Consider the following 23335-nt stretch of genomic DNA (forward strand, 5'->3'; position numbering starts at 1 on the left):
CACCCAAGCCTTGGAAACCCCTGTGCTGTGAGGTGAGGTCGGGAGGGAGGGCTTGGTCTTCTTTGTAGCTAATGTGATGCTCCCTGGCTGTCTGCCTCCCATCTTGTGCCATGTGTGCCCCAGCTGTGTCTGCTAGCCTCCCCCTAACCTGCAGAGGGGGCCACAGACCCTCCCCAAGGATAGCCAGAGTAGAGAATACAGGCAAGGAGCTGCCCCAAACCCAGGGTCTACAGCCTCATCTGTCCCCTCCCGTATTGCCCAGTGAGCTGTGGCCATCACCCTTGGCCTCCCCAACTTCTTGGCCAACCCTGGTTGGTGGGGTGAAGTAGGGGGTAGGGAAACCCTGACTCCCACCCACATCTGAACCTGCGGCTCATCCTAAAGCTGAAAGGGCGGTGCCAAAGCTGCCGAGAGGCAGGGCCTCCTGCACAGCCGTGAAGTAGACTCTTGGCTGGTCCTCTTCCTTGCCAGGATTCGTCCAGCTGTGGCCTGCCTCTAGCTGGCTTGCTGAGTAGGGTCACTGTCATTTGGGATGAATCAAGGGCTTAGTTGATGGCGTTCGGCACCCTCTGCTTACCCTAGAGAAGGCTCAGACACAGTTGCTACCAATAAAAAAACAAACAAACAAAAAACCAAAACAAACACAACCCTATCATATGATACCGTGGTGGGCTAGCCCTCAGGGAAGGTGTAGCCACCACAGGGTCTCTGAGAGGATTTGACCAGCACAGAGCTCTTACCAGAAAGCTCCCTAGACTAGGTAGCACTAGAACAAGACACTAGCTAGATGAAGCACACAACTCCTCCGCAGTCCCTGTAGCTTCCCCATCTAGGGAGTCTTCCCTCAGCAGGGTGCAGGGTCTTTCTGAATGCTACTTGAGCTTGATAGATGACTTCTCCACCTCTCAACCCCTGGGTCCCATTTCATTTTTCCTGGGCTTCAGGTGCCTGGGAAAGGGCTGATATTTCTATCTCTTCCTCCTCTTCCTCCTCCTCTTCCTCCTCCTTTCTTGTCCTGTTCCCCTTTTCCTCTCTCTTTGGATAGAGTCTCCTGTAGCCCAGCCTGTAGTTCGCTTTGTGGCTGGTCTGACCTTAAGCTCCCCCCCTCCCGGCCCCCCCTCCCGCCTTCTCCACCTCCCAAGTGCTGCGCTTAGCCCTGGCCTGGTGGGGCAGCAGGTCTTTACTGCTATCAGTACTGCTACAGTACCTCTGATTTGGGTGTCTACCCTCCCCAGCCTGTCTCATCATGACCCTTCTATGGCTTTCCATGATAGGTGAGGGAGGCAGAGAGAAAGCTGAGGCATGGAACCTTCTCTCAGGAAATGTAGCTGGGCGTGTCTGGGACAGGCGGAGCCGGGACAGAGAATGGAGGAGCGCCTTTAGCCAGCCTTTCCAAGGCTCACGCTGGCGCTCCCCAACTTTTTTATGTGCCTTGGATCAGATGGGGATCCTGCCTGAATTCTGCGGCAGCAGGCCTGCTAGGGTTGTAGGGCTGGGTGGGAGACTCCAGCCCAGAGGAGACAAAAGCTAGGTCGTTTGTGCTTGTTTTGGGGCTTCAAGGGTTCAATATTTGTCTCCCCATCTCACCTCTGATGCTGCCTCAAGTCCATGAAGGTGTAGGGGTAGGGGGAGCTGTGGCCAGCCTCTGGGGTCTGCAAGTGAGGGGCTACAGAACCCTGGGATGGTATTCCAGGAAGGAGAGAGCAACTCCAGGGGAGAATTATACTTGTAACAGAAAAGAAATCTCTCTGCCTTCTACAGTGCAGACAGAGCTTCATTCCCACCCCCACAAGGCCCCAGGGACCTGAAAGAATGTGGTTTGCTGAGGGCTGCTTGGCCTCCCTGAAGGGGGTGGATTCCGCCTGAAAAAGTTGCGTGTGAAATGAATTTTTCTATATCCAATGCCATTTTCCAGTGGGTCGTGTTTTAAGACCATGGCTGTATTCCCTCAGAGAAATGTCCCTGAGCGCTTGGGAGGCAGCTAACATACACGGGGATGCAGACTCCATCCAGGTGCATGGTGGGATACCAGAAAACACCCTTCTCCCCAAGGGGGCAGAGTCAAGGCAAGACCTCGGGAGGTCACGTGACCGTTTGGCTGTGTGTCCCAAAGGATTCTGACGGCAGAACTTCAGAGCTTCTGAGAAATACAGGGCTGGAGGGCAGCTCCCCGGCCCAGAAGGGTGCTGCTCACGCAAGGAGTCCTGGGAATCTTCACCAGGAAACAGGCCATGGTCTGCCTGCATTCTCTGAGAATGCCTCCAAAGCACAGCCTTGGGGTCAGTGTGCCTGGGAACAAATTTTGGGAAGCCTGTGGACGACCCTTCTCCCTGTTTCTGTATTAGTCACTGACCATTGCCTAACAAATGCCTCCCCCACTTAAAACAACAAGCACGTTTTATCTCAGTCTCAGTGGACCAGGAATTTAGGGGCAGCCCCGCTGGCTGTCCCCAGCTTGAGGTCACTGAGGCAGCAGATCTCTAAAGGCCTCACTGAGCAGTGGGTTTTCCTTTCAAAGATGGCAGCTGGCTTCCATCGGACTGAGCAGTGTAAAAGAGCCTTTAATGACTGTGTCTTGGAGAACACTTAGTCTCTCACATCCTACTGGGTGCCCCAAGCAGCCCTTCCTCACAGTGGAAGGAGACAAACCAGCCTGTAAATGCCTGAAGGCGGGGATCGTTTGGATGCCATCTTGGAGGCTGGTGACCATGGCAACCATCACTTCAGGATGAGAGGTATCCTTCCCGGAACACACGGTTGGTTTCTTTCCATTTACTGGACATGAGTGGCTAGAGAGTTAACCTGGGATGTGAAGGACATGGAAGAAACGGGAATTTATCAGCTGAGCTCAGCTCAGCGGTAACAATGGCACAGGCCCATCTCCCCACCAGATCATGGATGCCATGACACCAGGCTGTCCTCACCTACATTCCCAGGTTAGACCATTCATTTGTAAGCAATGCATGAGGTGAGATTGTGTGTGCATGTGTGTATGTGTGAGTGTGTGTGTGCATGTGTATGTGAGTGTGTATGTGTGCGTGTGTATCTGTGCATGTGTGTGTGCATGTGTGTATATGTGTGTGTGTGTTCACAGCTATAGTCATTTTAGAAACTTGGGAAAGGAATGGAGCAGAGGAAGTTGGGATGGATCCAAGCAAGTGATAAATAATTAGATGAGATAAAATATTCATTGATTGCATGGGGGGGGGTAGCCTACACCTTTAATTCCAGCACTCAGGAGGCAGAGGCAGGCAGATTTCTGAGTTCGAGGCCAGCCTGGTCCACAGAGTGAGTTCCAGGACAGCCAGGACTACACAGAGAAACTGGGGAGGAGATTAAATGCATAGACAGGGTGAGGAGTTGGGGCCACACTGACAAGCCAGAGTCTGGTTGGCTATGACAAAAGGCCACATAGGCAAGGGTTGGATGGACCCCTTCTGGCTGAGAAGCCTAGTGGTGAGCGTGTCTCCAGGTGCCCACTACAGCCATATCCTATGTTAAACCTTGCTAATCATTAACTGTGTAGCTCAAGCTAGTGAATTCATGTCCCTAGTTTTCCATCTATAAAATGGACGATACTGGTGTTGTCCCTTCCCTGCACTGTGACACTCATTCAGAGACAGAGTCTGGATCCAGCCAGAGGACTCAGGATTGCTTCACCAAGACAAAGTCTATAGTGGTTACAACTATTTCTCAAGGGTCAGCCCATGAGAAAGAGCTCAGCCTCCCCTGTGCCAGGGATGTGCAGGCATGGGGACTGCCAGCTTCTGCCTGCCAATCTGGGCACAGCATGATTCTGGGCTGGGGAAATATCCTGGGCATTTCCTCAGAAGACTCCACATACAGACTTCAGTCTGGTCTAAGTTTGCTGTCCCAACAGACTTGGGAGGAGACTGGCTACAGATGCTGGGTCCTGTAGCCTGGCCTGGCCTGAAAGAATGCTTGGGAAGCAGAAGGAGCTGGAGGGAAGGCCAAAGGCACCTGCTTTGTGTCAGGCCTGTGTGGGAGCCCTTGGGAGCTGTGTGACTCTAGGCAAGTATCTCAGTCTCTCTGGACTTCAGATTCCACACACACAGAACCACAGATTGAATTTGCCTTTTGGTTCTCAACCAGTCCCGGAGCGTCTGGGCTAGCCAGGAGGACCTCGAGTCCTCATGGGTGTGCGTGTGGTGGGGTCAAAGACCACCTCTTCCTAACCCATCAGAGAAGTGCTCTATTGTCTCTGTGGAATGTTGACTGCTGATACTATCTCATCAAAAAGAAGGAAGGTAAAGCTGGGGTGTGGCTTGGTTGGTAGAGCGGTCTGCTCACACAGACAATGCCCTGGGTTTGGTTTTCCAGCACTGCATAAACCAGAGGTGTAGCACATGGCTGTCACCCCAGTACTCAGGGGTGGGGCAGGCAGGAGGATGCAGGGCCACTCGCAGTTATGTAGTGACTTTGAGGCCATTATGGCTCTGTAGTAAACACATTGCAATCTGAAGCATTCCCCCATTTTTCTTTCTGGCTCTTTCCTTCATGTCTTAGTAAGTGAAGAACACACACACACACACACACACACACACACACAGAAAGAGAGAGAAAAAGAGAGGGGGGGGGAGGGAGAGACTGCTGCATAGGTTAGATTAATTGTCCTTTCTGAGTGGCTTCTGGTTTTTTGAGCTCTGACCCTGTTTCTTTAACGAGACAGGTAGAGTAGCCACAGACTAACTGGACACAGGGGAGGTAGGGGTAGAAATGGGGTGGCTTCCATGTTCCTGTGGCTACCAACACTAAAGCTGGAGGGCATGCATGCTGGCTTCCTGTCTGAGTGGCCTGTACCATGGTAGGGGCCTGGGCCAGCTGCTTGAACTAACTCAGTTTCCCTCAAGACTCCAGAAGGCTGTGTGCCTCAGCTGCTCTCAGCACTTGCTAACATCAACAATGCTGTGTCTCCTTGGTGCATCCTGGGACCTCTGGGTGTATGCAGGTGTGCTGACCTCTCCCAAAGGACCAGCCAGTCTGGAGCTGGGTGGACTGCACTGGCTACCGGAGAGTCTACTCCAGGATACCTGTTGGTGGACCTTTGGTGGGTGTGTTCACCCTCAATGCATTAATTTGTTCATGAATCCCCTGCCTGCCACCTCCACACACTAGGTTTTTGTTTTGTATTTATTTACACACATGGAAGCCTAGGTTAGCCTGGTCCTCGGGCCCTGTCTACCTCCTTTGAGATAGGATCCTTGCCTGAGACCTGAAGATCTCCAGTTAGACTCAACTGGTGGGCCAGGGAACCCTCAGGGAGTCTCCTTCCTCTCCTCTACCCTGACAGTGGAATTACAGTCAAATGCTACCAGGCCCGGGTCTCTGATGTTGGTCTTATAGGGACCCAGACCCAACTCTGGTCCTCTGGTGTGGCCTCTGAGGCCTCTCCCAGGCCCTGAGTTATTTTTTATTGGGGGAAATGCAACCATGTGGTTCCCTTCTCAATCCTCTGGCCTTCACGTCATAAGGTGGGGGTGGGGAGTGAGGGACGCTCTCTACCTGAGGGATCAATCTTATTCTGCCCTAAGCTCCCTAAAGTGATCACCTCAGGAGACGTGGAAGCCCTCCTCATACTTAGTGGCAGCTACTTTCACCAGTTCAGGCTGAGCACTGTAACTGGGGAAGTGCGGCGGGTCCCCGTACCACCTCTACTCCACTCCCCAGGACTAGTTCTTAAAACTTTTGAGTGAGTTTCTGGCAGACAGATTGACGTCTTGTTGATCCAGGTCAGTCACCTGACCGGGTCACCAGAACCTGGGAAGGACTCTGGCAGCCACGACTTTTCTCCCCGGGGCCGTGGGCTCCAGCCGCTGGGAGCGAAGGGGTTAAGCGTTTCTGGCGGCCGCCTGCTGTCTGCGGTAGTTCCCCCTTCCCAGGCTGCTGCTGCAGGGGTTGGTTGGAGAAGAATGTTTGTTATGCGGAGCCGGGAGGGAGGGAGGACCGGCGTGGGGGGGGGGGGCAATAGAGTGGGGACCAGCAGGCCTTAAAGCCGGGCTCCCCCGGGTTGAGCAATAGCCCTAGGGTTCCAGTAACTTCGACCCTCCCTCACCCATCCCCCCCCCACCAGCTCTCCGCACTGCCTCCACCTCTGGCTTTTGAGGCTCCAGAGTTTGGGCATCTAGGGAGGCAGAGAAGGCCACCCCAGCAGAACAGGCACGGCCCAGTCTAGGTGTTGCGGGGCCACAGCCGTGGGCGGGGCCTTGTTGGTTTCCTTGGCTCCGATCTGCAGCAGCGTGCAGAGGTCACTGTACCCTGCCAGGATGCTCAGAGACTCCACAGGAAAATCTCAGCGGAGTTCCAGAGTCTCAGGAGCAGGGAGGCTCCCGCTGGGCCAACCTTCCCAACCTCCTTCCCTGGCTCGACCTGGCAAGTGTGGAGAATCGCCGACCACCCTGTTTCTTGCCTCTGGGACAGTGAGGAGACGCAAGGGAGGCCAGTTGAGCTAACTTGGGAAGCTTCTGTTTTTCCTTCTCTCCCTTTCTCTGGTGTTTCTTTCCAGCCAAGATCTTGCTAGGTACCAAATATTCACCCGCAGGCCAATGGGCCTCAGGCTTATTTTTTTTTTCTCCCAGCGGCTAGGCTCTTCTGGTGAGAGTCCTCCTACACCTCCCCCTTTGCCAACAGCCCAACTCCATCTCCACTACCTTGAGGCTCACTAGCTTTAAGGCCTCCAGGCAGGCCTGAGTTTCCTCATCTGTACAGTGGACCCCAGGAGGTGGGTGCTGGCACTGCCAGAAAATGCTAGACCACTTTCCTCTTCTGGGGAGTGGCGTGGGTGAGGGGTGTGTGTGTGGGTCTGTCTGCTCAGGTTCCCCATCCCTGCAGAAATACGCAGCTGACATGTCTTTTGGGTCTCATGCCCTCTAGTGCGGAGCTGGACGTTCCCACGAGCGTCAGAGCCCTGTGTGGGTCAGGAGGTGAGGAAGACAGACTTGACTCTGCAGACAAAAAAGAATGCGTAGCGCGCAGAGGCCCCTCTTTTTGCGGTCAGGTTTTACTTGGCCCTCACTCTGTAGAGATCCTCCTGCCTCTGCCTTCTTAGTGCTGGGATTAAAGGCACGAGCCACAAGACTCCAGTTTTAAAATACCAGAGTGCCAGTGTTTTATATGCCTGGTCTACTCTAATCAAACATCACACTACTTGCTTAGAAAACAGAAAGGTTGATGACTCTCCTAAGGTCACACAGCTTGAGGGAACCCTCCAGAGACCACAGCGCTTGGGTAGTCTTGGGCTTATGGTTCAGCACACCATCACCACCCCAGTCACAAAGACCAGGCGAGCATTCTCAAGATCCTCCCAGCAGAGGGCATATAGCAGGATGCACAGGGCTCCCTTCACTGCCCCTGCTTCCCTATGGCTGGGAAAGCCCAGTGGACAGACGGACAGACCACTGACTGGCATTTCCTCCCCACTCCCCAGACTATGGGCTGCGCGGCGTCCCCACCTTCTCTTGAGCAGGTTTCCTTTAAGAAACCCAAAGATTGATTTCCTGGCAGGCTGTGTGCGAGGAGCCGTCCAAATGGTTTGCATGTCTGCATTTTTTACTGCTCCGTTTAATATGTATGCAAATGCCGGCCCTGCACCGCCCGGCTGCAGTCGCACGAGGAGCCCATTAAAGCGGCCTTCCCGGGTGCGCGCCTCATTCGAGACGACGGGCTCGGCGACCCTGATAGATGGGGTGCTCGACGGAGACAAATGATGCCTTTGTCATTTCTTTCTCTCCTTTGAGAGGGGGGTGGAGCCTGGGAGCCCACAGAGAAGATTTAAATATATGCAAAATTGTTTACTGGGTTTGGGGCCCAGTGGAGACCAGAACCACACTGGGAGGTAGATGTCCGGTTCCCCAGGGGAAGACAGGCTGGAGCCTGCAGGATGATGAGACCCTGAGTGAACAGATGCCTCCCAGCCAGGAAGATCTCCCAAATCCCCAGCTTTCGGGGCTGTGACTATATGGGAATAGCACCAGCTAGTCTATGCTAACCTGTGGGGTGGGTCTGGATGCCACCCATTGTGCAGATGAGAAAACTGAGCCTGGGACAGAGCCCTTCACTTGGAAGAGGGTAGTGAAGCAAGTGGGTGGGATGTTGTGGCTCTGTGTGTCGAGTGAGTCTTTGACCTTCACAGTCCTTCCCCAGTTTTGCTTTGAGAGTTTGTTCTCACCCAGGGTATGTTCAAGCATGTGTGCTCTGTGGGAATCTGCACAGTCACCCCACACAAACCTCTGCTTCTTTCTCCCCTCTCCCCATAGTCAGTTCCCACATGCCAGATTATGTAATTGTAAGTATGGGCATATGGGCTCCCTGTTTCCCAAGTGTCACATAGCCTAAATCTGGGTTCTCAGGATCATAGGAGGCCCAGAGGATTGTATCTCCGCGTGTGTGTGTGTGTGATGTTCAGGCATGCGTAAATGTGAGTATGCACAGGGTGTGCATGTCTGAGTAGCATGTCCACGTGTGGTACGCATGTGATCACGTGTGTGCTTATGTGCCACTGTGTTGTGAGCGCGCTGCTCTGTACTTGTGTGCAGGTAGATGCACGGGTGTGTGACCATGTTCATGAGCCGTGTGCCAGGGTGGATGCACACGTGCAGGGTATGTGTGCATTTGCATGGTGGCTCTGTGTTGTCATTCTCTGTCTCCTGACCATCCTGACAGGCTGGGAGCGTGTTCTGTGTGTTTCTGTGCATGAAGAAAGCTTGGATCGGATCATGGCCATGTGCACACTTGTGTCAGAATGGTGTGTGCCTCTGTGTCTGTGTACCACATGGTCAGGTTGTGTGCATGTGGGCATGACAGCAGCTGAGAACGGGTCTCCCTGTCCCAGGTGGGGCCTGCCTCCTCTGCTTCAGACTTGCTAGGGGGAAGCCTGGAATACAGAGCTCAGCCAAGCCGAGGCTCAGGCTAGCAGGCAGATCCTGTGAAGCACAGAGTTTCGGAGGGGGTGTGTGGCCAGCTATCTGCCTGGGGAATTCTGTGCTGGAAGCCTCTCCCAGCTACTCAACCACTCCTGTGCCTATCTCCATGGCTTTCAGGAGCATCTCTTGGGTAACCTGGCTCACCACATAGTTTCACTGAGAGTCATCATGAGTGGGTACAGCCATGGCCTGCCTTTCAAGTTCAAGGTCAGCCTTAGCTATGGAAAGAGAGTTCAAAACCAACCTGGACTACAGGGGACCTATCTCAAAACAAACAAACACAAGTTAAGAAGTTAGTAAGATGGCTCAGCAGATAAAAGCATTTGACTACCTGAGTTCAATCCCTGGAACCTATGAAAAGATGGAAGGACGGAACAAACTCCAGAAAGTGTTTGTTCTCTGACCTGCTCATGCACACACAGACACACACAGACACACACACACACACACCTCTACATACACACAAACACACACACACAATTTTTAAAATGTAACCAGCCAGGAGGTATCACTTCCCACATGTCAAGATGGCCACAGTCAAGAGAAAGAGAATAACAAGTGTTGGCGAGGATGTGAAGAGGGTACATTGAATCAATGGTTCAGTCACTATGGAAACAGGATGAAGCATTGACCTGATGGTGCAGTTGCTATGGAAATGGGATTCTGGTTCCCCCCCAAAAGAAATAAAAGAAAAGAACTACTGTATGCTTGATCTACTTCTGGATCTCTGCCACCAGAAATTGAAACTGTCTGAGAGGATGCTCGTACACCCGTTATCACAGCTACATCAGTCACAGTAGCCGAGGATGGGCGTGAGATAGAACCCTCCGTTGCGTGAGCCAATGAGCACACAACCATTCTGGAATAGGATTCACTTATGGACAGAAAGGCTGGTGCATGGTATAACCCCCATGAGCTTTGTGCATAGGTATTCTGCTGAGGGACAACCCCAGACATCAGAAGACAAATTCTGGAGCTGGGCATGGCGGTGCATGCCTGCAACCCAGCACTCTGGTGGTGGAGGCAGGATCACCGTTGCAAGTTTGAGGCTAGCCTGGTCTACACAGTGAGCTCCTGTGCTACACAGGAAGATCATTTCAGAAAACTAGCTGGAGGCCACGAGGGGCTAGGGACAGTTTCCATGTTGCAAGAGTCCTGTGGGTAGACTGTGCGAGGGTATCTTGTGAGGAAGGGGCTCACTCTTCCTGTAGGAAAGGAGACTGTAGGTGGTATTCGCAGGTGAGGAACCTTCTTCACTGTGCCTTAGTTTCCTTGTGGGGTGGTAAAGACAATAGTGGGCCCTTCCTCCTGGGGTCACTGTGAAAGCCTGTGACACCCTGTGATGACCAACAGCCCTGTGTGCTGGCAGTTTCCTGGGCACTGGTGCCCTGACAGCACTACCTCTCAAGTATAAGAAAAAGCTTTTGAGAGTTTCTGGTGGAAGAGATCAGAGTTCCAGGCAAAAGGTGAGCTTTCTTCCCAGAGGAACTCCGAAGAGTGGGGACAGGCCAGGCCAGCCTCCACTCTGGGACTGGAAGGGATCTGGTTATTCTAGACCTCAGTCACAGGTGCCAACCTGAGGCTGAGAGGACTGGACACTTCCTATGTCTGTGTGGCCTTTGAGACGCAGCTTCCCATGCCTGCGCCCTCTGAAGTTAGCTCAAGGCATTCCTAGAGCTTTCTGCAGGTGCCTGAAACCCACAGCACCTACCCGGAAACACAACAGCTGCTCAGGGTGGATAACCAGCATTCCAAGTTCTCTGCCTGCCCAACGTGTTCTTTGCAGGACACCTTCCCAAAGTCTTACCTTATTGACACAAATCAATCAATGTCTTTCTATGTTGTGTGTGGGGGAGTCATTGGACTAATCGATTCTGGGGAAAGCATACACCTGGCTATAAAGTCATCTGTCCAACCCAGTGACACTGAAAACAACAGGCAGGAAAGTACACACAGACACAAAGACACAGACACAGAGAAACACGCATAGAGACACACAGACAAACATATCACAGACAAGCACACAGAGAGACACAGACACACACAGAGACATTGAGAAATACAAATATACACACAGACACAGAGAGACACAAACACGCAGACAGACAGACAGACAGACACATACCTACAGACATAGACATATGCATATACTCACACACACATATAAACATACACAGACATGCATATATACATTTGTACTCACACATATACATACATACACACAGAAACATGCACATACTGACATACATGCACACACAGACACTCAGACACACACATGCACATTTCACACACCCAAGCGCACAAATACCCTGACCTCACAAAAGAGGGTTGGGTGAGCCCTCTTCTTGTTGGGTGGCGTGGCAAGCAAGTGTCCCTACAGGGGCTTCACGGGAAGCAGCAAAGCCTCTATCATTTACCCTGCTAGAAGGACTTGGGAGGTCACTGCTGTAGCCCCAGGGCAGGTGCTGCTGCTGATTTACTGGCTAAAAAGAAATTTCCATCTCTGTTGCCAGATTTCTCACATGCACACCTTTTCAGACACCTGTGCGGCTTCCTCAGGTAGAGGACCAGCTGGTGTGCAGGCCTAGGCCAACCTGGCAGTCCCAGTCTCCACCCATGTGATGACATCAGGGCCTTTCTGGAGGAACTTGGTTCAGAGAGGAGGTAGATTAGCACCTGATCTGACATTGGAGTGCAGAAGCTATGTGGAGTGCTGGCTCATGAGGCCTGCCCATAGTCCTGTTTTGCAGCTTTAAAGACATGACATAAAGGAGTGACAGACCTGGTCACCAGTATTTTCGAGTCTTTGTTGGTACCCAAAGAAGCTCTTAGGAGGTGGGGGGAATGTGACTCGATTGGTAGAGTGCTTGCCTAGTGTACACAAAGCCCTGGGATTGATCCTTAGTGCCATATGCACCAGACTTGGTGCATGCCTCTAATCTTAGCACTTGGAGCTCTGGAGGCTGGAGGGTCAGAAGTTCAAGGTCATCCTTAGCTACAAGTTGAGTTTAAGACCTCTCTTAGCTAGGTTAGGCCCTGTCTAAAACAAACAAACAAACAAACAAACAAACAAACAAATAAAAAACAGAGCAAACTGGGCGTGATGGTGCACACCTTTAATCCCAGGGGGCAGAGGCCAGTGGATCTCTGTGAGTTCAAGGCCAGCCTGATCTACAGAGTGAGTCGAGGACAGCCAGAGCTCCACAGAGAAACCTTTGTTGAAAGAAACAAAACAAAGAAACCAGAACAGCCCTGGAGTGGTGTGGAGAGTGATGGAGAGCAGGAAGATAGGAGAGACTGGAGCCATGGCTCAGTCTGTAAGGTGCTGGCCTTGCGGACAGAAGGACCTAAGTCTGGATTCCAGCAGCCTGTGAAAACACCAGAGGTACAGGGCACTGAGCAACTGGAGACAGAAGGACACTGGGGCTTGCTGACCAGTCAGCCTAGGCCACCACTGGCTCCAATGAGGGACACTGACTTGAAAAATAGAATGGAGACTGACTGAGAAAGACATAGCGTCGACCTCCTGCCTCCACAACATGTGGGCATGCATACATGCAGGCGAACTCCCATGTAAGGCTACTCTGGAATTAACCAAAATCCAAATGGCTGGGAACACCTGTGAGGAATATTTTTCTTGATTAAACCATTTGAACTGGGGAAATCACTTTTAATCTGGATTATTTAAGGTGGGAAGATCTACTTTTAATCTGGGCCACACCTTCTGCTGGACGCCTATATAAAGGCCATGCTTGCTCTGCCTGACAAATCCATTTCTTCACTGGCTCTAGAGCCTACTCCTTCAGGGCTCTGGCACACACTGAAGACTAGAGACACAACAAGCCTCATGGACTGAACAACTACTGAGTTCTTGGACGTTCGTTGGTAGGCAGCCATTTTTGGACTAGCTGGACCACAAACTGTAAGCCACTCTAATAAATCTCCTATATATCTAGATATATAGATATTCAAAGGAGGCAGACACATACTTATACATTTGAATATATAGAAATATTCAAAGGACGTGTGTGTGTCTGTGTGTGTGTGTGTGTCTGTGTGTGTGTGTGTGTGTGTCTGTGTGTGTGTGTCTGTGTGTGTGTGTGTCTGTGTGTGTGTCTGTGTGTGTCTCTGTGTGTGTGTGTGTGTCTGTGTGTGTCTGTGTGTGTGTGTCTCTCTGTGTGTGTCTGTGTGTGTGTGTGTCTGTGTGTGTGTGTCTGTGTGTGTGTCTGTGTGTGTGTCTGTGTGTGTGTGTGTCTGTGTGTGTGTGTCTCTCTGTGTGTGTCTGTGTGTGTGTGTGTCTGTGTGTGTGTGTCTGTGTGTGTGTCTGTGTGTGTGTCTGTGTGTGTGTCTGTGTGTGTCTCTCTCTGTGTGTGTGTCTGTGTGTGTGTCTGTGTGTGTGTGTCTGTGTGTGTGTCTGTGTGTGTGTCTGTGTGTGTGTCTGTGTGTGTCTCTCTCTGTGTGTGTGTGTGTCTCTGTGTGTGTCTCTGTGTGTGTGTGTGTGTCTGTGTGTGTGTCTGTGTGTGTGTGTGTCTGTGTGTGTCTGTGTGTGTCTGTGTGTGTGTGTCTGTGTGTGTCTGTGTGTGTGTGTCTGTGTGTGTCTGTGTGTGTGTGTGTGTGTGTGTCTGTGTGGCAGGGGGGTGTTTATAAATCCTGGTCTGCTGGAGTGGGGTTTCTCAACCTGTGGGTTGAGACCCCTTTTGAAACCCTCTATCTTGAAAAATACATTATAATTCATAACACTAGCAATATTAGTTATGAAGTAGCAGTGAAAACCATTTTCTGGTGAGGGGTCAGCACAACATGAGGGACTGTATTAAACGGTGGAGCCTGAGGAAGGTTGAGAAGCACAGCTGTGAAGAACCCTGACCAATATACCCCACATACCTACGCACACAGGACATGTGTCAAACAGTGATACAAATAAAACAAGCTGGAAGAAAGCAAGAGTCCACAATACAGTGAGCTCATAGCTTCTGCAAGAGTGGGCCCATGCAGGCTCCACTGCCCGGGAGCCTGGTTTTCTAGATCCTCACCACCGGGCAACCGCAGGGTCAGAGCAGGTGTGTGGGGAGGACGCTGGCGAGCCCAGACCAGTTACAGGGTAGCCTCACGGGTCTCCTGAGGTGGTGTCAGCAAAAGAAACCCACAGACTGCCTTCAGCTTCCCAGAACTGGGATTGCAGGTGTGTTCTGCCCCATGCCCCATCCCCATTTTTTATACTATCTGGGGATCAAATCCTGCATGCCTGGCAAATAGGCCAACTGAGCCACACCCTGATCCTGTTTTCTCTCCCCCACTTCCTTTCCCTCAGTTCTTTTTTGTTCCGCCTTTCCTTTTCTTGAGAGAAGGTCTCACTCTATAGTCCAGGTGAGACTCAAACTCTCCTGCCTCAGACTCCTGAGTGTTAGGATCACCAGAGCCAGCCTGAGGCACACATTGTGAAAAGAGTGTGTCACCTGGGCATGATGACAGCACTCTTAAGAACCTAGCACTCAGGACAGGGGCAGGAGGATTGTGAGTTCCTGGTCAGCCTGTGCCACTCAATAAAACCTTGTCCAAAAACAAAAACAAACAAACAAACAAAACACAGACTTAGGGGTGTGGTTAGTGGTAGAGCCCTTTCCTAGTCTGTGCAAGGTCTTGGGTTTGAGACCACTCCCATCACTAAAAATCCCAAACCTGTGAACCAATCTGTGAACCAATTTCTCTTATGTGCCCAACAAAACACTTGTCAGAAAGGCCTGAGAATTGCCTCATCTCTCCCCTGCTGACAGATACAGCAGGGAGGTAGCGCCTAGCCCTAACCCCCAGAGGGGGAAACTGAGGATCTGTGAGCTGAGGAGCTGGTCTGGGCCTGGGGAACAGGCTGTGGCGCTGGCTGCAGGCAGACCCTTAGGTCCCGGCTGCCTCCCCTCGCCACTGCCTTCTCAGCCCCAGCATCCTGGCCTCTAGAGGAAGATTCCCGCGGTCCCGGTTGGGGGTGCCAGACTGCCGCGACGACAGCGTGTTTTTTTAAATCCTCTTCTCGCTGACTTATGATTATTCTTCTTTAAAGCAGGGAAGAAATCCAGAGCGTGGCAGCTGGTCACCTCGGGGTGGCGGCCCCTCCTCGTCTGCCGACCTGCAGAGGAGACCGGAAGCTGGAGGCTTGAAGGGGAGGAGGAACTGAAGGGGAGGATGGAGAAAGAGAGGAAAAGGAAGGGATGAGAGGCGTGTGAAGAACTAAGAGGAAGATGGAGGGGGAGCGCACAGAAAAGACCCCCCAGCTCCTCTAGCAGATCGAAGAGCAGGAGACACACAGATGAATAATTTACCAGAGAAATGCAAAAAGAATTTAGAAACTGCATTTATAAATATTTATTTTCGCAAGTTCCCCCCTCCACGTCCCCCTGTTAGCCCTTGTCGGTTGAGAGGGGGTCTCTTCCTCTACCCCTCAATTTCTCTGGCTTTTCTCCTGTTCTGGGCCTGTCTCCCTCCCATCAGCCCCCCCCCCCCATCTTTCTCCTTTCTCACACTCCCGTTTCCTCCTGTCTGTACCAAATACTGTTCCCACCCCAAACTCTATTCAACTCGTCTGTGTGTGGGGAGATGTGGGGGGTGTTCTTGTCCCCATTAACCCCTCTTCTTTGCCCCCTTTTCTCTGTGCCTCTGAGTCTGTCCTCCTGTGAGCTGCTCTTTGCGTCTGTCCCTCCTTCTCCCCTTTCCTCCCTCTCAGTTTCTGACCTTGCTGTCCTCAGCCCCTGCCTTTCCATCAACCCCCATCTTTTGTCTTGGGTCAGGATACAAAAGGACTGAGAAGCCATGAGAGTTGGGGTGGGTGGGTGGTTTCCATGACAGTATCCTTTCCATCCATAGCTAGGCACCTGAGTGGGTTTTCAGAGCCTGGAACAAGGAAGAGACTGTGTGAGGCGGTAATCTGGTAATCCTTGGTCAGTGAATCAACCATCATCAGCAGGAGACGGGAAGTCAGGGTGTGGCGCAGGGCTAGCTGGGGAGATTGGGAGGCCTCACGCAGGGAGCTTGAGGAGAAGCCACTGAACAGACTCAGCAATGCTCACCTTCCATGGTTCTGAGGAGAGGACCCTGGGCCTGGATGGCAACACGCAGACGTGGGAGCAAGGATGGGAGGTTGGTCACTGCCTTCTTGCTCCAGGGCTAGGGGAACCAAGTCCTGCTTGGATGCCCGGGTTGCTTGCCTAAACCTTACGTGGGATGTCAGCACCCTGTTTCAGCTATTTGGAGCCTGACACCAGTGCCAAAGAAAGCTGGGACTCAAGGAGGCCTCTAGGTGACACCCATCCGTGGTCCCAGCACAGCATGGTCAGGTTCCACCTGAGATCCTCTCTCAAAACAAACAACAGGACCTTTTCCTTTTTGGTTGGGATAAGGGAGTCTCATAACATAGCCCAGGTTGTCTTAGAACTCTCTTGTGTAGCTCAGGCTGACCTTAAACCTGTGACCTTTCTGCCTAAGCACCTTTAAAATTTTAAGAAAGAACCATGGCTCTCAGGAAGTAGTAGCTAAACACAGTGTACACCTGTGTTATGGACACTCAGGGGCTGAGGGGCTTGTTCAAGGCCAGCCTGGGCTATATAAGGAGGCCCCGGGGAAAGAAGGGAAAGGAAGGGAAGGAAAAAGGGAGGGGAGGGGCTCCAAGAGAAACCGAGAAGCCAAGTTCAGGAGGCTCTGCCTGAGGAGTAGGGCAGCAGGGACCTGGGAGGTCCCTCTCAAAACAGCTGCCACCTGCTACCATGGCAAGCCTCCCAAACAATGGTGGCTCTCAGGGTTCCTTAATTAGACCCCTTTAGGACTGCATTGGTTTTTTGGTCCCTCAGTCCTTCTCTGAGCCCCTAGTATCTCCTCTGCCTACACTAAGGGTTGGGGGCAGGCTTGCTGCCTGACTGCATGGCCACACCCAGTCACCATCCAAGGGCCTGTGTCCAGCACACCCACACAGGATAATGAAGCTGCCTCTCTTGAAGGATGCTGCCATTAGCTAAGCCACTTCTTAGGTAGGCAGGTCTGAAACAGCCAATTCCATGCATGGGTTCCTAACCACTATCTCTGGGCCTTGCTTCTTTGTCTGTAGAATGGGGATGTTGTTCTCAGATTCCACAGGCTGGGGTGAGTGGTCTTCATAGGGAAGACCCCAGTTTTCCCAGTCCAGTGGTCTCCATCTCCAGGCCCGTGCACATCCATAGTCCTGGCTGTGGCTGCCTGGGCCAGGGAGCACTGCAGAGTGCACAGCACTTCCGCAGAGAGCAGGGAACATGAGGTGGACTCTCCCCAACCCTCTGCAGCCTACTCCCCTCCCCCTCCCTCCCATCAACTCGTGCAGGAGAGGGCAGATTCCAGGAACAGGAGTCAGAAATCCGTGGCTCCCGCCTGGACCAGAACAACTGGGTCTTTGTGAGATAGGTGCACCTTTGTTCTAGCCAGAGCTGCAGGAAGGAGAGCTTGGCACCACCAGAGCAGAGCCTGTTCAGAGCCCAGGCAGCAGGTGAAGTGAGCAATACCTAGGTAGGCCTGTGAGGCTTGAGAGAAGTGGGCCTCGGGGCTGTAGACAACCCCTCAAACCCAGAGGCCTTCCTGCCCTGAGTGGTGACACCCCCACCTTGGCACCACAGTGCCTCTCTCATCCGCATCCTCTCCTGGTACCTCCCACAGTCTACTGCCAGGAAATTCTGCATCTACCATCTTCAGGCATGGCACCTGTCCACCCTTCTCCTTCTCATGCCTGGAGCCTCAGTTATCCTGAGTGGGCTTGGAGATAGCCCCAGGAAGATGCCTACTCTTCTCACCCTGATCCCTGTCCATCCTTGCAGCCTTCTCTCTCCATTTCCAGCTGGACCCAGGTACTTTCCAGGCCGTTGGGCATTTCCCTGTGCTGTGCAGTGGCCTAGAATGTTCTCCCAACCGGATCAGCTGGTCAGCTGCTCATGGAGTCCTCAGTCTCAGCTGCCCTCTCTGGAAGCTGCTTAGGCCTCTGCTGAGCACCCAGAAGCATTCATTCTAGAATGAAGAGGGATACCCGAGCTTCGATCAAAGTCTGGGGGCAGGGGAGAAAGGTGGTTGGCATTATTCCAGCAGGACTGAACCTTCCTCCTCTGGAACCACACTACCCTAGGACCCATTCACCGCCCTCTGCACACCTTCTTTGACATTGCACAGACCCGTGTCCCCGTCCTAGCTGTATCCCCTTGCCTCAGAACCTCAGTTTTCCTGTCTGTTAACTGGGAGAGCAACAACACACCCACAGCTGCTGTAAGGACTGAGTGAAGCATTGCCTGGTCTGGGCATTGATGGTGCAATGTTCACGGTTCTGTTTCCTATTACCCAGCCTGGCCCGCTGCCACCTCTAGCATGTATCTGGGAGGCTACTCCAAACAGCCCGCCCTCAGGATCTAAAATCTCTCACTCACATTCAAAACTCTTTATCCCCCATGAGGACCTACCTATTCTGGGCAAACCTCTCACCTCTCACAGGTACAGCCTCCCTCAGCTGCAGGCAGTGCCAACACAGACCCCCCACCCCCACCCTGAGGGTTCTCTCATAAGGTCCAGTGGTCCTTAGCAGCTGCTGGGTACAGGAGACAGCCTGGTGTTAATCTTCTCGAGAGCTGTCCCAGCATACAACACGGCACACGGCTCAGACCCTGGGCCAGGACTAGATCCGTAATGACTCTCACCTTCACCCAGTCTCTAGACTGTCGCACTGTGTTATAGTGAAAGGAAAACACTAAACCAGGCTGGCTTAGAACTCACTGGAACCTAGAGTAGCCTTCAACTCTTGACAATTCTCTTGCCCCAACCTCCCAGATCAGTGATTAGTTGGAACTGGGTAAAAGCCCAGTTGCTAAAGTGGTTACTCAACATGCAAGAAGGCCCTAGGTTCAAACCCCAGCATCCTATAAACTAGGCATGGCGGTACACACCTTTAATCTAAGACTAGCCTGGGACACATACAGTAACATTTTCCTTCATTTGCAAAAGTAACACATGTTAATCGTGGATACTTTTAAAATGAAGACAAACAAAAGAGAAACTTAATTTTCTATTTATTTTTATTATTGTGTGTACGTAGTGTGTGTGTGTGTGTGTGTGTGTGTGTGTGGTGTATGCACTTGTGTAGAGGTCAGATTTGTGTAGTTGGTTTTCTCCTTCCACCATTGGGCTTCAGGGATAGAACTGAGGTCATTAAGCCTTCCAGAGGAGCACACATACGTGCTCCACCATCTCCCACCCCCACAAAGAACTTCAAAGGGGCCTTTACCACATCAGCCACCTTTGGCCACCAGGGTTCTTGCTTCTGCTGCTCGATGCTCCCCCTGTCCTGCAGCACCAAGCTCTCCCTTCCTGAAAGTCCACTATTCCCTACCCCTTGCTCTCTGGGTACTCTGGTTAGCACCCTGAACTGCACAGTCCCCCCACTTCCAGGCTTCTTAGACGTGGGGCAGTTTGAGGAGTCCCAGAGTGGCCCTCTACAGCAAAGGGTTTCCCTGGAGCCACAACAAGGGATTTCTTCAGCAGCTTCTTTACAACTGTTCTCAGAACATCTTGACGGTGGTGGTGGGGAGTGGGGGCGGGGCGGGGACTGGGAAGTTGAATTTGGGGGTCATTCTTCCAAGGACTCTCCAATTCTAGCCTAGGCGCCCTATCCCTCTACTTGTGTCTGGCTGGCCTGTAATTTATGTGGTTATTTTTGTCAGAATGCCAGAATTTGTAGAGTGGGGGTGGAGTGAGGATGAGAGTAAGGAAGTGTCCTGTACGCATCCCAAGCTTGGGGTTCATCAGCTTCCTGCCTGCTATCCCTGGGCAGCAGGACCAGTTTGTCCCACTGATGGATGGTGACACACATTGCTGGTCCGGGTGTGTTAGCTTTGCTCCACCATAGAGACCTGGAGGAAACCCAGAAAGAGACTTCAGGAAGGAGAAAGAGATGGGAGAGACCACAGAAGGGTTCAGCTCCAGCCAGAGGAAAATGCTAAGGAGGACTGGGGCAGGGAACCTTCCTGTCTTGTAACCCTGTGGCAGGAACCACAGTGGAGTGTATCAGGACCCTTTAGGGGGAAGCCCTTGGTGAGGAACAGAGCTGGAAAGGCAGTGGGTTCTGTTAAGGCAAGCTTCATTACCATACGTTAATTATTAACAGGATTGGGCAAATAAAAGATAGGAGACCCAGCTGGGCCTGTCTCAGACTCTGCTGCCTGAGCAAACGGCATTTGGTTCCCATCCAGAAGACCCAGCCACAGCAGGAAGAGTAATGATAAACCCAGGCTGCAACCATGGAAAGGGCACTCGGGAAGGAGGGAAGCCAGCAGAAGTGAGGGGACTCAGAGGAGAGCCACCCTTACATAAGGACAAGTCCCTGGCCTACTTGGACATGTGCTGTGGGCGTCATCCTCAGGGACCACCCAGCTTTTGTGCTGTTCTGACTCTTAGGAGCCCAGAATGGAACTCTGTGTAGTCTCAGAAAGGACAGCCAGAACACAGTGACTAAGGGGATAACTGTGAGCAGAGCTGAGAAGGATGTGTACGCCTACGTTTCTAACCATACCTGTGTTAGTTTCATTTCTGTTGCTGGGATTAAACACCCTGACAAAAAGAAGTTCAGGGAGAAAGGCATTTATTTAAGCTTAGAGTTCCAGGCTATGGTGGAGTGGGTCATTGTGGGGACTTCAAACAGCAGGTCACATCATATCTGCAGGCAAAAACAGAGTTAAGTGATTACACTCATACTTACTCGCTTGCCTGTGCTCAGCTTGGTTTCTCTGTTCTTATTCAGTTCAGGACACCCTTGCTTAGGGAATGATGCCGCCCACAGTGGGCAGTCTTTCTACATTAACCTAATTAAGAACGTCTCCTACTGACATATTCACATGGCAACACAATATAGACAATCTCTCGCTGAGACTCTTTCCCCAGATGATTCTACATGATGCTTAGTTGACAATGAAAGCTAAAACTGTCCCAGCTTATACAGTTCCTGAATAGAAGCCTGGGATAGAACCCAGGGCTTTGTGCATGCTAGGCAAGCACTTTACTAATGTGCAACCACCCCACCAATGAGTTACCACCCCACCAATGTTTCTTGAAGGCCAAAGGAGAAGATGGTAGCCTTTGGGAAAGACATAGCCTAGGCAGAGAAGGACTAGAATATCATAAGGGCAGCCAGAGAAGCAGGAAGAGCAACAGGAGGGTATTAAGAGAGAGGGAGTGGTGGCCCCCAGAAAAGAGATGTTCAACTCCAAATTCCTGGTACCTGTGAGTGAGAAGAAAATGAGAATATGGGAGAGTAATGGTAGATGTTAATAAATTCAGATGACATCATCTCTCCATCATCCATTGTCTGGATGGGCCCAAAAGCCAATAATGAGCATCCCAATAAGAAAAAGGGAAAACACAAGAAAAAAAGATTTTGTAAATACAAGAAAAGACAAGAGGTATGTGAACAAGCCAAGGTGTGTCAAGTATTTCTGGCAACCACCAGCAGCCAGAAGAGGGTATAGAATAGATGCATCTCACTCGGAGTTTATCCATCAGCTTTCTGTCACTAGAACAAAATGCCTGAGGTGACTTACAGGGAGAAAAGGTTTGGGGCTGGTAGCCTCCTCGGGCCTCTGAAGTACTGAATGGATCAATTCAGCAATGGATTTGCAGCTTGGTGGACCCCTGGGAGGTGGAAGACATTTTAGAAGGGGGAACCTAGCTGCAGAAAGCTGGTCACTGAGAGTGCTTCCTTGAAGAAGGGATGTGTATCTCTGCTACCCTACCCCCTTCCTGATTGCCACGGTGAGCAGTTCTGATCCAACACATCCTCCTTGCCATGCCTTGCCTCTCCAAAGCCCTGAGGGATGGAAATGAGCGACCTGCAACACTGATAATAAACCTTTCATCTTTACATTACCTGCCTCAAGTGTTTTATCACAGAACAGGGATGTTGTCAACATGCTACCTGCAAGAGAACAAGCACCAGGGTGTTTGTTTTCTGCCACACTGACTACTTTGTGGCAGGGAGCCTTTCCTGTGAGGCATGGGGGTAACACGGGCACGTTCTGAGAAATGGGCTCTCCCATCAGCTATGGCTTCAAAATGCACCAGCACTGCAACCAATTCTAAAACACCAAGTATTAATGATTGCAAACAACCTTTCCAGAGGGGATACAATATCAAAAAATATTCTTAAATGGTATTTAACATAATGTACAAATAAGAATTTAGCCAGGCAAGGTGGCATAGCCTGGAGTCCCTCTCAGGAGGTTGAGACAGGAGGATGGTGGGAGCTCAAGAAAGTTGAGTGACACAGGGGGACCCTGTCACCAAACAAAACACAGTGCAAGAAAGTGAAATCAAACAAGCAAGAGTTTTTCCATCTAGATTTAAAGGCTTAAATCACCTTGAAATAGATCAGAACTGGAGGCCCTGACCTTGCCTGAATTGAGTTCTCTTCAAACCAGGCAGGTGCCAATGCAAGACTCCTACAACGCAAGAGCATCCAGTGGTAAGCGAAGCTGAGGGAGCATTTAATACAAACCACTAAAGATGGAAGAAGGAAGTTGGGAAGGGGAGGGGAAGGGGGAGAGGGAGGGGAAGAGGAAAGGGAGAGAGAGAAAGAGAGCGGTGGGTTTTGGGGGGGGGGGGGACAGAGACAGAGAAGCAAACAGACACAGGGAGACAGATTACTCCTGGAAGAAACAGCCAGTGTTTGCTCTAATCAATTGCACTCTGAGCTCCCGGCAACCACAGCTCCTGCACTGGGCTCCCACCAGTGACCGTGGACAGCTCACAGGGTCCTGTCTCTGATTCCCAAATGATTGGTACCTGGTGGATCCTGGGAAAAGGGGAGTCACTGTTTTGGGTTGTGAATCCAGCTGCTGAACCCACCAGGGTCCAAATGATCACACATATGGCCCTGGTTAAACTCTGTGGCTCATCAAACAGTCCACGTGAGTGTGAGAGTTTGTGAGGAGATAGGGAAGGGTGAGCATGAAGTAGTCATTGTCATGTACATGTCAAAAGCTGTCAAAGAAAAACATGATTGATTTAAAGATGCTGAATAAGTGGACACATTTTGGTGGTAAACCAGCAAAGGCTCTTAGACTGTGCAAAACAGAAATGAAAAGGAAAAGCCAGCTGTAAACCGGATTTTATAACTTTGTTCCAGAGACAGAGGCAGGGGGAATCTCTGTAAGTTTAAGGCCAGCCTGGTCTACATAGCGAGTTCCAGGTCAGGCAGAGCCATGTAATATGACCCTGTACAAAAGATTTTGAAACCAAGACATATATATATATATATATATATATATATATATATATATGTGTGTGTGTGTGTGTGTGTGTGTGTGTGTGTGTGTGTGTGTGTACACATATGCAAGTGTGCAGGTTCAAGGACAATT

The 23335-nt window shown here is 51.4% G+C and overlaps 1 long non-coding RNA gene and 1 pseudogene across 1 annotated transcript; both read left to right on the plus strand.

The window, feature by feature from the left end:
* Positions 1–1103: 1103 nt before the first annotated feature.
* Positions 1104–15280, plus strand: LOC143441257 (uncharacterized). Its single transcript, XR_013108482.1, has 2 exons — positions 1104–2936; positions 14998–15280. It is a non-coding gene; the product is annotated as an uncharacterized LOC143441257 (long non-coding RNA).
* On the plus strand, positions 5995–12605 carry LOC143441255 (uncharacterized; annotated as a pseudogene).
* Positions 15281–23335: the final 8055 nt, after the last annotated feature.

Source organism: Arvicanthis niloticus, chromosome 2 (assembly GCF_011762505.2).
Source record: "Arvicanthis niloticus isolate mArvNil1 chromosome 2, mArvNil1.pat.X, whole genome shotgun sequence".
Classification (NCBI taxonomy): Eukaryota; Metazoa; Chordata; class Mammalia; order Rodentia; family Muridae; genus Arvicanthis; species Arvicanthis niloticus.